Genomic DNA, 18,545 nt, shown 5'->3' with positions numbered 1-18,545 from the left:
CACACATACGAGTTGCTTGGATCTTCTGTCTATGCAGAGTATGATATTTTATGTTGCCACATTTGCTAACCTTCAAAGGATTATTGACATTGACCTATTTGATCCCACGCCTCATCTGACATTACAATAGGATTAGCTTGGCAACAAACGCAGCTTCCAGTTTTGTATTCCATTTGATTCCTGAAAGTGATATATAATTCAGAATCTCACTAAAAGCTTCATAGATAGATCGATATTAAATATCTATTACATATCTACATATACATATAAACCTATAGATGTATGTATATATGTGTGTATATATAGAAGTGTGTGTATATATATATATATATGTATATATATATATATACACACATACACATACACACAGAGTTCTGCAAGTAAATTCTCTTGCATAAAATCACAGGGAAAATATTTTCTGAATCAAGTTGTTTCATTTTCTAATTGTTTCTCAGAAGTTCAGAAGTCCAGTTTGTTTTCATTTTCTCAGAAGTTCAAAAGTCCAGTTCCTTCTTGTCTTTTCGTATCTTATTATAACTAGCTTAAAAATGACAGCAAATGACAATAAAAATTTAAACAACCTATCCAAATATCTTTTTGAATCTTGAGGATATGGTTTATCTGATCTTGTTTTTAAAAGTCTAGCCCACTGCTAAGCCTTCGTATATGCTCACACTACCTCATTTTCTTTTATTTGCAAATGGCGCTGATCACGTGAAAGGAAAATAGCAAAGGTTATCCTACTCTGCAAATAAGGTAACTCATCTAATTCTAATAACTATGGTCTAATCTGGGCTCTTCCAATAATACTAAAATAATTGAAAACCACACCATGAACAAGTCTAAAAGCACCAAAGTGACATAAAACTAATTAATCACTATCAATTTAATATGTGCCCTATCCGTTCAACCAGCTCAGCTCCTCTTGACTTTACAGATGATATTCTCTCAGCTACTGTGCACATCAATTCTCCAGAAATGGAGTTCTGTCTCTCCTCCACTTACAAAAGTAGTTTAATACTGTGAACTCTTTTGATCATAATTCTACGGGTCAATCCCATCATCTTTCAGAGAACATCTCTTCCTCCAATGGGTGCATGAACCAGGGCTGCGAATTTGCATTGCAGAGTTTTGAAAGTATTTCTGGGCTACAGTTCCTTTTTAAAATTGTTCATTTTCTTTCAAGATCACATTGGTGGCCTGTTCACTGGCACTTCTATCTCATGAAGCGCTACAAAAGTCAAGAATATTTTTTTCCCTTTATGTATATGTTGTAGGTGGTATTATATACAAAATGTAGTTAATCTATTTGTAATAAAGAACTTGTCCATCATCCTCAATACTAATACTTTTTTACTCATACATAATCAGGCACAGTAATTATCCCTTATTTCTGTATTGAACTTAAAAACTATAGACTCTTTTCAGTTTTTAAGTAAATAAAACCCACTATGTGGTCTTATGCAAGTTGCTTAAATGTTCAAAGCAGCTATTTTTTTATCTATTACAAGGGGGACACAATACCATTTATCCCTTGTAGAATAGTGCCTAAAGTGTTAAATAAATGTTACCTATTATTCTTATTCATACTCTTACTATTATTACTCAGTTGCTGTGTGGCCTGAAATGTGTTACCAAACATAGCTGATCTGCTCTGCAGGAGGAAACAATAAGGAAGATCTGGACCAGATGTTCCAGGGTCATCGTGTCCACAATAATAGGGATGGGCAGTGTAAGAGGCTGACAATTATAGGAGAATAAGAATTTTAAAGTCTAGAGATAAAGCTCCTTATGAAAAGATCGCCTAGGTCATGAGATATCATAAATCTTGTCAGAATAGCAAGTGTGATGTTTCAGGGTCATTCCTTCCTTAGACACATGCCCTACCTTTGGAAAAGAAGCTTTCGTGACATTTGCTCATTTATATAATATTGAGCTTATTTTCCCCATCCAGTTCTTTCACGCATAAAGATTTTGAAATGTATATCTGCCTTAAAACTGTGTATGGTATGGCTAGGGGCTCCTCCCTTAAGAGGTCTGGGACTCTGCTAACTTCATTGGAGTTAGTTTATGCCATTGAAATTTTATAGTCACTCTGAGAAAGATAGCAGTTTTTATTTTTCTACCACAGGATTTAAAAGTACATATGTATTAAGAAAATAAGGGTTAGAATATGTGGCAATCCTTATATCATTGTTTTTCAAACATATGGTAGAAATAATGCTGTTATTCTGAATATGCCAGAGAAATCACTATTTTTCATTCATAATGGCCAAAGCAAGAAGATTGTGGCAGCATAGGTTACTCTTCAAAAATGTTCACTATGTGGATGTACTTATTTCTCTACCTCCTTGATTCTGCACTTGGTTGTGGGACTTGTTTTGGCCAGCGAGATGATAGAACACGTGGTGCGAAAGAGTCTTAAAGCATGCTTTCATGGGGATCGTTCTCTTGCACCTAGTCTCTCGCCCTGGAAAAATATGCCTGTGATTGCCTGCTGACCCCAGCAGAGCACTGAGGATATAGCCCAGACTAACCAGCTGTCCAAGACACCTGAGAATAAGTGGTTATTATCTTAATCACCCGAGTTTTGGTAATTTGTTATGGGGCTTTTTGGGGGGCATACAGCAATGATTGACTTAATAGTTATAGGCTGCTACATTGTACCATGTAGCAAACCTGTGTTGTATCTATATTTAATTTATTGAATATTTAGTTAAGCTCAAACCAGATACTAAAGAACCATCATAGGAAACTCTGACAAATATAACACTTAAAAGGGGAGCATATGAAAAACCAGTTAACTCCCACTTTTTCTATCATTTAACTTCTTGTTTAAGATATAATTAAAACTGAATAAATAAATCATACCACCCTGATTGTGTTCAGCACATTCTTTAAAAGACGGTATTGGTATTCTATTCTAGTCCCCACCACTAGCTCCTCCCAAGTTAATTTTGGTGGTTATTCTAGGGGTATCCTTGAGACCAAAGATATACTATGGCAGAGTCTTCAGGTTAAGTTTACTTATTCTCAGTAAGTAAAGTCATCATTTTATAATATATATCACTATCAAATTCCTCAACACCTTTATTACTTGAAAATAAAGCCATTAATACTTGAATTAAATTAATTAATTTCTAAGTTTTACCATATTCAAAGAAACTAAAGATGCTTTAAGATTAGTTCTCTATACCCTTGGTGAATGAGCAAAAGAAAATATTCTAGAGTGATTAAAGATGAAGTGCTTTTGAAAAGGTTATCCATATATCGAAAGCTCAAAACAGCAATATCAAATAGTAAAATTTTGGCATACTGTAAGATACAATTAACTTATCTTCAAATTATTATAGATTCTTCTGTAAACCTAATTGGGCACCCTTTCCATGGCTTTTTTTATATTCGCAGTAGAGATTAGGAAGTCATTAGCTTAGTCATTAATTGGTAAAGATGTCTTTCCTCCAGTGAATTTTTATTGAATATTAACACATGATTAACCCCACTTCACTTATCAAGAAAAATGATGTGAAACCATGTGAAATCTGGATATATTCTGTGCCTATTGAAACCTACTAATTTCAGATTATGGATCCATGCCTTTGTTAAAATATTAAAAAACGTTGTCCTTTCATTTCATGATAGAAACATGAGTAATGCAATTATAAATCTCACCCCAGGAATAGGTCAGTGCAAACAAACTTGATCCTCAATTTATTTTCTCTAAATCACTGAAATAGCTAAGAATTTAAGTTATATATGTCAAGTATATTTGATTGACACCATAAGGTTTTCATCTAAATTCAAAACCTAACTCTGTTTAGGATATATTTGAGCATTTTTATTACATTTAGTCATGAGACCTGAATACTGATAAGCTAACATGTGTGATATGGCTAGATCATACCAAACAGGTTACTTCTGAAATTAGTTAGAATCAATAATCAAAAAAAAAAATGCAGTAAAGCTTATTTTACTCTAGTTTTGTTGTGAAATAAAATCAAAACCATTGAAATAAAAACTTCCTTCATAACAAATCTAATTTGAAATCTATACTAGATATATGGGGGAAGTGGAGAGCAGCTAAAATAGACAGATAAAGCCAAATGAAGGAGCTAAAGGCAAAGGAAAGTACTGATAGAGACAGAGTGCATGACAGCAGGCAGCTCAGCCAGCACTGTGAAATGTGAATAAGGCCATTCCCATTCAGTAACCAATCTCCAATCAGGGATGCCCATTGAGCAGGACATTTTCTCTTTATTAATTTGCTTTTTAAAAATAGAAGGTTTACTTGTCCCATGTCAGAGAGATAGGGATGAGCACCTAGTCAAAGAAGTCAGTTCTTTTCCTTTAAAGAGGTTGGAATTACATGACAGTGGAGAGGAGGGAGGGGTAGGGGAGGGACTCGTTCTTACTTGCAGTGCTTCCCTAGTGTCAGTCTGGCAACAATTGGGAAAATGAAATGCAAAAACTTACTTTGTCTGGAATCTGTACCCTTCGCCAAATCCCCTAATGAGGAAACACTAAGGCAGGGGGAGTAGATGATGGTATTAATAACAGGGATAGAGTATAATCCAGGACTTTTTTGCATCAACTTTGGAAAGCTGTTATTACTGTGTTACTCCTGGTTGTTGGACCCAAAATATGGTTCCTCTGAGATGACTCTTTCCATAGGTTCACATTCATAAGAGTATTTGCTCAAAAGATGCCATCCCTTCATCTCCCTAGGTCACAGTTTCTGTATATTGAAGCTTTATGTAAAAATCAGAGTCTTGAAATGCCCTTTGGGATAAATTCTCAAGAGGAGAGCAGTCAGAAGAGGAGGAAGGGGAATGGGGCATAGCTCTCCTTTCTGTCTGCCTTCCTGCAACAATCCAAACTCTCTGAAAGGAGAGAAGTCATGGGCTCAAGGAGTATATAGTCAGGCAGACCAGTGTCTTCACATGGAGACATACCTTTCTTATTTCCTTTTTAAAGGAAAATTTGATCTTTGAATAGGCATGAGAGGCCTGGTACGATATGGCCACTGAGTATCTCTGTTCAATTACATCTTTCTCTCCATCACTAGCTCCCAGAATTTTAGACAGACCAAACTCTGCTTTTCTCAGAAACACACTGGATCTCTTCTGTTTGGCATTTCCTGATCTCTAAGAAAACCCACGTCACACCCTCCACCCTGCCACACCATCCTTCTGGTCCTCTGACAAGCCTTTGCCCTCTTTTCTCCAGAAAATGCGCCCCCACCAGGCAGACTTCAGTGCCCTCTCTGGTTTCTTTAGTATCTTAAGAATGTATCCATTCAAACAATTTCACAGGACGGCCTATTTTTCTAAAGACCATAAGCAACTTGAGGACAAGAACTTTATCTTGTTCATCTCTTATCCTGAATGACAGGCACATAACAGATGCTCAAAACATCCATTTTTTTAGTGAACTAGGAGTTGTTTTTTCTTCTTTTTGTGTTACACTTGATACCAGTTCCCTTCTTAGCCAAAGAAAAAAATTGTTTGTCGATTAAATCCAACTAATAGAGCCCATTCTTCAACCCCTAATGTCAACTTGGTAAGTTCTCCACTTCTGTTATGATTATGGAAATGGATTTTGGTAATAGTTCAATATAATTTTCTAGACGATGGGTTATTGGGAACAAACTCTGACTTATCAATTTGTCTCATTCTATTTAAATACTTTTCTTCAGTGTAGGCTGGCTCAGGAATGCAACAAAAATTCAGTTCCTATGGAAGCAGAAAGCTGCCAAGTGAAGCAACAGAACACTGTCTGGGCACCACAGGGGGTGGCCCTACTGTTTCTTGGAGGCGTTAATGACATCGTTGGTTGGCTGTTCTACAATGTCAAGCCCATAGCAGTGGATCTGACTACCCAGAGAAGACAGCCCAAATTTGTGCTTGCTCCAGTCTATGTTCATTCAAATTGGCCAGTTCTCAGTCTCCTAAATACTGACCCCCCTAGAGAAACTGATGCACCTTGATAGCCATTGGATTATCATTTCTGTAACCAGGAATCCTGGTTCAGTTTGAAATTGGCTCTACTGTTTTCTTTCTATGAAAAACAAAAAGAAAAAGGTTTTAATCATACCTCTATTTACATCATACAAGATCCTCTAGAGAGTACTATTATCTCTCTCTTTCTCTCTTTCTTTAATTGAGTATCAGTTCTATTTTTTCATCTGGAAAAAGAATTAGCCCAGGAGGATAAGAATTTTCATTTGAATCAAGTAACATTAAGTCAAGACAACTAATATTAAGCCAATGTTTCTTCGAGAAACCAGTTTCAAGAAAAGCTTGTGTTGGCTTTTCACCACAATATTGGTGAGTAGGACACAAATCTTCATTGTCATAGTTGAGACAAGTGCTATAGTTCCATGGAATGAGGGTGGGTTTTCCATAGTTAGAAGTCAGTCAGAGGAGGTGGTCACTTCTCCTGACATCTGGCAGCAGGCCCCAGAATTCTAGTCTCCAAACAGAAACTAAGAAAGATGGCTCTGCATTAGAGCAGATTCCAAAGTTTCCATTATATTCTTTCTCAGCTCATCCAGCTCCAGGAAAAGAGTAGAAAAAGCAACACCTCTACCTAATGGCATGGCTAACTGATACATTTTTAAGTGAAATATGTTGCTAACGAACACTCTGCATTCCTCCCTCTTCCAATGCCAACATAAGAAAAATGACATAGTCTTTGTCCAAGTAAATATTTAGTCTCTGACCTAAGTAAATATTTATCTAATCATAACTAACTGAAATGGGCTTGAAGTGGGCAAGGAGAGCTCTCAATAAGTAGCAAGAGTGCTGCCTCCAAACCCATTACCCAAGTTATTCGATGGTTAACACCTTAAAAAAATCCACCTTCCGATTTCTCAGATTTCTTTCCTCCCACGTGTCAGAGCAAAGCAGAGTGTATGTGGAACAGATGGTTTCCATGTACACACCCATACTTAGTGTCGTGCCAAGCTTATGCTTCCCTCACTTTCTTCATGAAAACAGGCATGCTGAAAATATGTTTGTGGATGGCACAGAAATCCTGTGCACATTTTAGCCGTCATGTCAAAGCAGGAAAAATCCAGAGCCATAACAAGTAAAAACAAAAACCACTGAAAAGTATTTTTTCCTCCACCAGTAGTCATTTCCATGCCTAAACATGGCGAGTCACAAACACATTGTGTTAAGCACTATCCAAAGCATAGAAGGGTGAGTAGTATGGGCATCAAGACAGGAATCTTGGAATAGGATCAGACATCTCACGTTGTAACAAAGACTTTGTAGTTTCTGTCAATTTCAGAAAGGAGGCCTGTGGTGAGAGAAGCAATGAAGGAAGAAGAAAATGAGTTGGCTTATTAAATGTCACCTAGTTTTGTACTTCAGTGTCTTTCCAGCAAATTGCAATTTGCTCCTTTTTTGTTTTAGTATTTCATATCATGTCAAGTGCAATCCCATTAGGCAGTTTATATCTATTAATTAAGTAAATATTATAATTAACAAAGCAAATATTAAAAATAATAATAACTTCTAAGCCATCAAGCTATTATTTATCGTGCCAAACCACATCTCTTCTGAATTCATTTTTGGACTGTTTCTTTGTATTCTGAATTATTCTTAAATCAACAATGAGGGTCTTAAAAAAATCAGACATCTGTATTCTCTTCTCCCACACAGTGAATGTTCACTCAGGAAGCATTATCCTAGACTTTATGTCAGCAAAGTATGCAAGGCACATTCTCTCTTATAAGTCATTGAATTCCATGGGTCATTAACCTATCATAATATTGGAGTTGGAAGGAATCTTAGAGATCAATCCATTCACTTATCCCAAAACATGAGAACTGATTCTACCAAATCATAAGCAATAGGCTGTGCACCTATCCATAATGCATAATACTTCCAGAGAGAGCCAACTTCCTACCAACTTTTATTCTGGACAAGTATAAGTTTTGTTTCATGAGTTCAAGAAATATCCATTCATCACCTTCTGAACCCAAATCCTTTTTGAACACTAAAAATATAAAGGAAGAGAAATAATGAAGTTCTTGCCCTCACGTAGCTCCCAGCCTAATTAGAGAACTTTACAAATAATCGACTTCAATGTGATGCGATAACTATGATGGGAGAGAAAATTCTGCTGCAGTCATTTTCTAAGCACCCTTTTTACCTTTCCTTATAACTTTTACTTAAGCTTGAATTTGCATGTTTACTACTACAGTTATATGTTTAATTACTGTCTCCCTGTTAAAATGTAAGCTTCATGAGAAAAGGGACGAAATCTGTTCAGCAATTATCTCCAGAGCCTGGACAGTGTCTCAAACATATAATAAAGATGTTGAATAAATGTGAATGATTAATTAACTTTATAGGAGTACTTTAGTTAAGTGAAACCCAGGTAGGATAAGAATGTTCCAAGTGGACAAGTAGCACCTGAAAAAGCAGAAGTTGAGAATAGGACACTTCAAAGAGCCACCCATGTTTCAGCTTGGAAGGAACTTAGAGCTAGAGGTAAGGCTGAAAAGGAAATCGCCTGGATTATGAAGAACCTTTATGTTATGCTAAGGAATTTGGATTTCCTTACTAATACAGTAGGGATCTATTAACAGATTTCAAGCAGGAGAGGGACAGCCTCAGCTCACGTTCTATAAGGCCTGGCCTGGTAGGATTGCAGCATGGGTGAGAGAAGGGCAGAATAAAAGCTGCTGTACGCAAAGGCCATGCACATGAGGGTTGAAAGGAGAGGGTTTTCGACAAGCAAGAACGATCATGTGTAGAAGATGCAAGGATCCAGCACTGCCTCCCAGATCCCTGGTTGGGCTATTTGATAGAATTAAAAGTGTGCTATAAAATACTGTAGACAGTTTTTCTGTTTCTCAGGGAGTATGTTATAGTGAAGTTCTCTTGAAACATCCAAATGGCAATTACATAATTTGAGTTCAATAGAGAGTTTGGGAATGATTATACATAGATAATAATTAAAACCAAAGAAGGAATGATTTCCAAAAAACTCATATGTAGAATGAGAAGATAAGATTGCCAAAGAATAAGAAGAGTGAGAAGATATTTACCAAGAAATTAAGAAGAAGCAGAGAGTTAGAAACAAAAACAAAAACATAAACAAAAGCCTAGAATGGAGCAACATCATGGAAATTATGGAAGGAAAGAATTTCCAAAGACAGAGCATGCAAGAGCAAGCAGTTAACTGTGTCAATATGGCAAAGTGGGAAGGTAAGACCAGGGCTGAGAAATCTTTATCATTATGTTTAGAATTTAGGTCATAGGTGATTTTGAAGAGAGCTATTGAGAGCAGTGAGAAAACCGCAAGCCAAAAAGCTGTCTTTTATTTCAGGGCCAGCTCTACGTAGTGTAATATTGTCTATTTATTATTCTGAATCAAGTTTTCCCTTCACATAGATGGCTAAGTATCTGGGGAGAAAGGAAGTGCAAATTTTATGAGTTTCAATGAAGAACGATAGTAAATATTTTATTTTGTTTCAACAAATATTTATCAAGCATCTGTTATGTGTCAAGCTCTGTGCTAGGTGTCAGAGACACAAAGATGAATAAGCCATGATACCTGCCCCCAAGGGGCTCAAAATGTAGTTAGGGAAACATAGATACACACTTCAATATGGTAAGTGCTGTATAAAGGTATACATAGATGCTACAGTAACACAAAAGATGAAATCGTTGGTTTTGCCTAGGCTAGTCAGGAATGGAGGCTGCAGAGAAGTAAGGGCACTTTTTACAGGACCTTGAAGAATAAATAAGATGATATGGGCACACCTTTGTTTAGTGCAGAGTGTATGTTTCTGAAAATGAAGGAACTACTGAATGATTAAGCAATATGAGCTGTCTTCATGGCATCGTCCCCATGGAACGGCATACGAAGCATCACACACTAAACCAGCTGTGGAATTCTATCTTTAAATCCCCTCGAGCACGACGAGTTTCTAGTCATAATTTTATTCACATGCTAGTCATACAAGAGCCCATCAATCCTCCCTTGCTGTAGGAATCTATATGTTGCCCTTTATATGATAAAAGGAATTCTTCAGACTCTTTTCAATTTAAAGTGTGGCCATTTGATAAAGATGTGATGAAAGGGTGTGTGTGCGAATGAAGTGCATGACTTTCTGTTTTGTCTTTAAAGAGAGATGATATTCTTATTTCTTCCTTTCTCACATACTGTTGGTTGAAAGTCTAGTTAATGCCAAATAGTTTGGGACCATTTGGTAGAGCAACAAAATGGGAGAAGCTTGGATCTTTGGACATTCTTGTGGAATAAAGCTGTCATGTTAGCCATGGATTTTCTACAACAAGATTGTTATGGGAAAGAGAGACATATATAATTCCATATTATCCACACAATCTTTTGGAGGGGGTCTGTATTTTCTGCCAAACCTATGTCTTAACTATTACAGAATTTAATACCTATACTGGGATAGCCCCTATAATAAACTGTAAAATATAAGGTGATGAGAAGATTTCAAATATCAGAGTCTGAAAAGGTGATGAGTCTTTTGCTGTTTTAAAAAAAGTGTTCAAACTTCACACTGTGGTACCTTAGAAGGTAGATGATGTCCATTAGGATGCTCAAGGATGTAGCAAAAGGGAGAAATATAGGGAAAATTAAAAATGGTGAGGTGCATTGGTTACTATTTCTTCTCACTTTCAGCAAAGCTCTATAGCAGAGAGATAAATTCAAGCTAGACCTATACAGTCTGCAAGGAGAAGTAGAGAAGAATAGAACTCTAAAAAAAAAAGTGCTTTCTGCCTATTATCTCTAGTAAAAGTAGATTTGGAATCTGGTTATTTGCAGCCTTGCATTGTTTCTACTTGACTTGTTCTGTATAAGAGCCAATTATTTTTTGTTACCCAGATGTAAGCTGTTACAAGTGACAGAATCAAAACTTAAATGTACATGGTTTATAGTTAATTTCCAACTATCTAATACTAGAGGCGAGTACTGGTTAGAGCAATAAAAAGGTGTTTACATAAAACATAAGAATCGAGAATAACTTTACCAAAAATATCTAGAATATCTTCACAATTTCTGTACAATCAAATAAAAGGAAAATTGGAAATGAAAATTAAAAAATAAATAACACTGTAGAGTAATTCATATGGTATTAACGTAATGGTTTATTTTCACTGAAGAGTTTGCTTTATTGATGCATCGTGTTTGGAGCCCACAGTATAAATTGTAACATTTCACAATACCTAAACTCTGATGAAATTATTAAAGTGTCATAACAAGTCAAGTAGAAAAATCGTGGAGAGACTATTAACGATTTAATAGTTCTAGTTCATGGGGGAATGCTAATCCCACTGAAGTACAGAAGTTATGGTTATTATGATTAAGAACATATAAGAAAAGAAATGAGAAAAGGGAAATTCATATTAAAAATATGATATAAAATGCAATTATTACAAATTGACAGTGAGTCATGCAGTAAAATTTAAGCTAACTTTCCCAGGAAACAATTACATTGTGAGTCTGAACATTTGTATAGATATTTGTCCCACAGGGAGAGTACTCAGCACTCCCATTTTGATTAACCTTACCAATGTATGATTCCTTCAGGAAGAAGGAAGCACTGTAATGGATCCTCTCAGTTCCCTCTGAATCTTCTTACCATTTCAGAAGCCTTCCCTGTGTTTTTTCCTCCTTCTCGTGCAACTGGAGTAGATTTGCCCACAGGCACAAAGAGCAGAAGTGCTGGGAGTTTATGACCTGAAGGAGGCTCTTAGCCAAGGACTGACCCGAGAAGGTGGATGAAAGCACAACTCCCTGGCATTGCCAAGGGGATAACTGATGCATAACTTACACTTGGAGGTGCCATTGCTGAATGAGACAGGAGCCGCCCTACACAGTGCTTGGCCTGAAATTGCCTACTTTCTTGGCTACTTCCCTCTTTCCCTGTTCATTTAGAACCCCTTACTTTTTGTCTTTCTCAATCAATCATTTTCACAAGAATCTCCTTTTCAGGGATTGCTTCTGGGGAACCTGATTTAGGACAAAAGGGCTTATAAATGGACTTAGCCTGGACAACAACAACAAAAGTAAGTTTGAGGTGAGAATTAGGAAAACAAGGTTATGTTAGTTTTAACAATACAATAATAACATAAAATGTAAATGATTAGTCTAAGAAGAACTAATAGAATAATTAATAGAACTGCTATTAAAGCACTTGTAGAAAAATGATTATAAAACTGAATAAAAACGATTTAACAGAAAACAGTAGTATAGCCTTTAAGTAGTTGGTTACTTTGGGCTATAGGTTGGTAACTTATTCCTAAGAAAATTTATATTTTAAATGGCAGCATAGATGTGGCTGCACCCCACAAAGCACTACACAATAACCAGCCACCTCTAAAGCAGTGTTTCTCAACCTCCACACTATTGACATTTTAAACCAGACTATTCTTTTTAGTCAGAAGGTTCTGTGTGCATCATAAGGTGTTTAGAAGTGCTACTGGCCTCTACCCACTAGACATCATAGTACCCCACCCAGTCATGCTAACCAAAAATGTCTCCAGACATTACTAAATGTCCCCTGGGAGCAAAATCACCGCTCTAAAGTCACCTTCTTGCCCAAGAAGATCAATCACCTTATTTATGGTGAAGAATCTAGCATATATACATATATGAAATAAAATTATAAAATTAATAGCTTCGTTTTTTATTTCTACCTATAAATTTAAAAGCTAGTCACTTTTTAGAAAATCACATTCTACATGAAGGTATAATAATCTTTGTACTTTATTGGTTCATAAGACTAGATTGTTTTTTGAGAAATCCTGACCTATTAAACAGAAAAGCTACCTCACACAGAATTGCAGAATTAATCATATAGAGATTGTGTTATTTTTTCAAATGAAACCATTGCCAATATAAATTTAAACTCTAGTTATAAAGATATAAATATTTGTCCATCAGTTTCCAGTTGCATAAATGGACATAATTCCTAACAGTCTTTTCAGATATAGACTAGACATAAATATGTTCTTCACAGTTGCCTAGTATAGTCCACGAACATGAAGATATAGTATAGTACATGAACAACTGTTTTTTGTAAATAAGATCATCAGATTACTCAGATTTTTTCAGGTGCAGTGGGGTCGGGGAGAGGGTTACCAGAGACACAATTATCTCGATTTCAACAAGGTATACATCAGAAAGAAAAATGTGGGCTGTAAAATACTATAATTAATTGGTTTATATTTAGAAAGTTTATACTATTGATCAATATCAAATCAAAGGGATACAGGCAGTATAAAACATATCGGTGTATATATAGCCTTCTCTCATTCAATGATTTATCAGTGATTTGAATGAATATCTAGAAATCATCCTTATCGAGTTTTCACTTCCTCTATTCTGAATGCCAGCTTTGAATCCATCCTAGTATGGCAGCCAGAGCATTCTCTCTAAAACACACATTGGATCACCTCTGTCTCTGGCTGAAAACTTAGATATGGTCTCCTGTAGCTTAGAGGATAACCCTATAGCAACTCCCTCTGCTTCTTTCTCCAGGCTCTCTTGTCACTCATGTCCCATACTTTACTTTCTATTAATATTTAATTGAAGATTGTTTTGTCATTAAAATATTGTTATTGTTGAGACATCTGGTCAAGATAGTGGAGTAGATAAATGCTGTGCTTGCCTACTCTCACGACCACATCAGAATTACAATTAAACTACACAATAGCCACCATTGAGAGTTGCCTGAAGTCTGGCTGAACAAAAGTCCTACAACTGAGGACACACAGAAGATGTCACCTTGAGACTGGTAGAAGGGATGGAGACATGGAATGGGTTGGTCCCACGCCTACGTGTGGCAGTTGAAATGGGAGCGATAGCTCAGCTAGAGAGGTCCCCCTAGAAGAGCGAAGGGTCCCAGCCTCCATACCATGCTCCTCAGACCGAGTTTCCAGAGCTAGGAAGAGAATCCCCACAACTTCTGGCTGTGAAAACCAGCAGCGATTGTGGCGTGGTGAGACAGAAGGCTGAGGTAGTCAGACTTTTCTCATAAGGGGCCCACATGTAAACTTACTAGTGGCAGATTTACTCGCTCCGAGCTCCAGCTCTGGAGCAGCAGCTTGAAAGATGCCAAGGGACATATAGGGAGGAACTGAGTTGTCTGACTTTGAGGCAAGGGCTGGAAGGGCAACTTTTCCCAGACAGAAGTGCTGGCAGAATTCATTGTTCTTTTGTTGGGCCCTCCCCTACCTAGTTGTCAGACCCAGGAGGGCGCCATATCTGAGTCTCCATCAACATAGCTAACATTGGTCACCCTGCCTTGGTGATTCCCTGAGACCTTGCCCCTCCCAACTTGTAAGCCCACCCAAGCTGCTTTTAGTAGATTTCCCATACAAATGGCCTGCCTTGGCTCATGCTGCAGACTTGAGCCTAAGTTCACAAAACCTAAACAAGCAGCATCTGGCCTCTGCATGTCCTGTTCCTTGCTGGGCAGCCCCAAGCTCAGCCCTAGCAAAGGCCAGCCTCAGTTTTGGCGTGGCCTCTCTAAGCACTTCCAAGCAATCTGAGGATTGTTTAGTGACTCGTGTCAGGTGTCCCCATTCAGTGCACAGACTGAAGGTGTACTTGGCCCATGGTGAGCCCCTCACAGAAGGCCCTGGCATACAGACCCAGTGGCTACTTTGATCTAAGCCAGAACACCACCTGGGGTCACTTCTGAGGACAACACACCCAAAAAGCAGACAAGGCAGGCACTAGAGCTCCACTAAAGTGAATCCTGCTCTGTAGGATCAGCCCCTGTACAACAGCTCCTCCACTGGTCACAGCCGGTCATCATAATCAATCAGTCAGAGAGTCAGTCCCTCCCATTGACAAGCAAACAGTGACTAAAGCTCAACTACAACAGGAGAGCACACACAACCCATACAAGGACATACCTGGAGCATCCAGCTCAGGTAACCAGAGAAGACTATGCTACTGGGGCCCACAATATACCTACTATATAAGTCCACTCTACTAAGACTGGGAGACTAGCAGCCCTACCTAATTCATAGAAACAGATACTAGCACACAGCCAAAATGGAGAGACAAAGAAACATGTCCCAAATGAAAGGACAGAACAAAATTCCAGAAAAAGAACTGAACAAGATGCAGAGTTCAAAACACTTGTTAAAAGGATGCTCAGTGAACTTAGGGGAAGAGTAGATGAATTCTTGTTAGGGTAGCAATACTTATGCCAGACAAAATAGACTTTAAAACAAAGGCAATAACAAGAGACAAAGAAGAACTCAGTTATCCCACTTCTGGGTATTTATCTGAAGAATCCCAAAACACTATAATTTGAAAGAACATGTGAATCCATATGCTCATTGCAGCATTATTTACAGCCAAGATATGGAAGCATCCTGGGTGTCCATCAATGGATGACTGAATAAAGAAGACATTATATATATATATATATATATATATATATATATATATATATATATATACAATGGAATATTACTTACACAAAAAAATAAAAATAAAATCGTCATCCGTAACAACATGGATGGACCTAGAGGGTGTTGTGCTGAGGGGAGTAAGTCAGAAAGAGAAAGACAAATGTTATATGTGGAATCTAGAGAACAGGATAAACAAACAAACAACAGAAACAAGCTCATAGATATAGAGAGCATTTTGATGGTTGTCAGATTCGGGGTGAGAGGATGGGTAAAGGGAGAGAGAATTAAGAGATACGAATTGGTAGTTACAAAATAGTCCTGGGGATATAGAGTATCGCATGAGGAAGAGAGTCAGTAGTTTTGTAATAATTATTCATGGTGTCAGATGAGTACTGGATTTATTGCGGTGGCCACTTCATAAGTGATATAAATGTCTAATCACTGCATTGTCCACCTGAAACTAATATAATATTGTATGTCAAGTATAATTGAATAAATAAAAATTTAAAAATTTAAAAATATATATGCTGTTATTTTTTGCCTCCATGAGTTCACTCAGCTCTGTCTGTAATGCCCTTCCCAAATTTCAGGATGAGGCTAAACCTTATTCATTCATCATGATTAAATTTAGGTATGATTTCCTCCAGAAAGTTTTCCATTACTCCCTAGGTTAGGCTAATGTTTTCACAGAATCCCACACCTGGTGTTCAGAGATAGACAATCTCTTCTTTTCTCCATTCCTTCTCATCACACTGTTCTCCATGCATGGGTCAGAGTTAAGGTCCAGTTTTTCTTATTCTTCATTATGCTAGTGGGTGAAGTTTCAAGTGTTCTGAGAAGTGTGAACACTTGGAATTTTTATTAATTTGTTAGGATTACCATAACAAAATACTTCAGACAAATGACTTAAACAATAGAAGGAGGCTAGAAGTCCAAGAGCAAGGTGTTGGCAAGTTTGATTCGAAGGTTCTGAGACCTCTCTCCCTGGCTTGCAGATAGCCACCTTCTCACTGTGTCCTCACGTGGTCTTTCCTCTGTGCACATGCATTCATGGTATCTCTCTGTCAATCTGAATTTCTTCTTCTTATAAGGACACTAATCAAAGCAAATTAAGGCTCACTCTAATGGCCTCATTTCAACTTAAGCTCTTCTTTAACAGCCTTATTTCCAAATGCATCACATTCTGAGCTATTAGGGGTTAAGTTTTCAACATATCAATTTTGAGGGGACACAATCAGACCACGACTGAGTCCAAGTGGGAATGGTCAATTATTGAACTCTCTTCTTCCCAGAGCCTGCTCACTCACAGGAAAAGTCTCAACCTCTTTCTCTTTCTCCATTCCATCAAGGTCAAAAGGCTTGAAAGGTGGGGAAGAACCAGTTACTTACTTCTGCTTGAGAGAAGTTCCAAGCCATCTTTCTTGCCAAGAGTTCCCTCACTCCTTTGACTCTTCTTCCTATATGAATGAAATAAGAAGGTCTTCACCAATTGATTCTGCTCCAGTTTCTGGCCCAATTAAAATGACATATCAAGTAAAATTGATAAGACTAGCAGACAGTTCATTCAACATTTACTTCAACAGGTCTGCTGTGGTAACGTGATTATCTCCATTGCACAAACAAAGAAAGTGATGCTTTAAAATATTGTGATTTTCCAAGATTGCACACTCATGAGTGACAGATCTGGGATTTGAGCCTTAGTCCACTTAACACCAAAGTCTGGACTTTTTCCAATATGTCATACCACCTCTGTGACACCCAGAAAGTCCTTAAACATTTTTATTGAATTGAAAATTACATGGGCTTTGTAGTTCTTAAACTCATTTGATTATAAATAAAATAACATATTCATACTTTAAATAAAATAAACTTGATTACAAATAAAATAACCAAAAACAATAGATCATAAGCTCTTGGCAGATATATATGCCTCGATTAAAAAATTATCTCTAGAATAAATTGCTATTAAAAATTTAGTTCATATGCTTTAATTTTTTGGTTTGACACAGCAAGTATAGCAAATTAAAGTAGTTTAATCTTTTTTATTTTAATAAGAACAAAAATGGACAAAATATAGCAAAACAAAAGAAAAAGTGAATCATGTTTTATTTCATATTTACTATAAAATTAGAACATTTAAAAATATGAATAATAGTTTTTAAGTCTTCTTCTTTTGCAAATATCTTCTCCAAGTAAGGAAAAATGTCACTGAATTCGATCCTCATCTCAAGTGAAGCACCAAGTACATTCTCGTATGTTTTTTTCTCTGCAAAATGCTGTGAAATGCACTTATGAGTAAATGAGTTTACCACAGTTATCCTACAGCAAGAAGAAGAGTGCAAGCTGCATATTAGCCAAAATCTGTAATACTTCAATCACAATGCTCCATACACCAATAACTGTTTCATCTTGGACAGTTCACTTCCTCATTTCTTTAGAATCCAAAAGCTATAATAATATCCAAACATTCTACTTTTTTGATTCAGAAAACTTAAAAACTATGTGATTGTGGTTTTTAAATTATCTTCTTTATAAATATTTAACATCACAAATATATTTTAAAAGTATAGAAAGTATGCAACATAGATCAGCAGTAATCAAATAAACATAAAACACCAATGCAGCATCCATATTAACTAGCAGGTAGAATAGAAGAGACCCTGCATTTTTGCATCAAGTCTTGTGCAATCACCTGGATACTTCAGGTATATAAAACACCATTTTTTTAAAGGTAATACATGATAATGAGAACAATGTATATAAATGTGAATATAGGTCTTAGAAAAATTTATTGTCAGCATAGATTTTTTTGCTTGGAATAATGTCATTTTCTTGGGAAAAGTTGAGTTACTGGCTTGGAGGGTAGTCAGCTATGTTAATAGTTTAGTTCTCTCCATTCCCTCTGAATCCTTAACAGTGAAGCCTGTCAAAGAGTTGAAGATTATTTGTACAAATAAGAGTATCAAAAGATGCTTAAAACAAAGCAAATAAGAGCACAGATTTTGGATTTCCAATGGATTTATTACAAGCTTTCATTTATAGGTACGGTTTCTCTGTCTTTGTGTCTCTGTCTCTGTCTCTGTCTCTGTCTCTGTCTCTGTCTCTCTGTCTCTCTGTCTCTCT

Source organism: Pteropus medius, unplaced genomic scaffold (genome assembly GCF_902729225.1).
Source record: "Pteropus medius unplaced genomic scaffold, Ma_sr-lr_union100, whole genome shotgun sequence".
In the NCBI taxonomy this organism is placed as follows: Eukaryota; Metazoa; Chordata; class Mammalia; order Chiroptera; family Pteropodidae; genus Pteropus; species Pteropus medius.
This window is presented reverse-complemented; position numbering follows the sequence as displayed.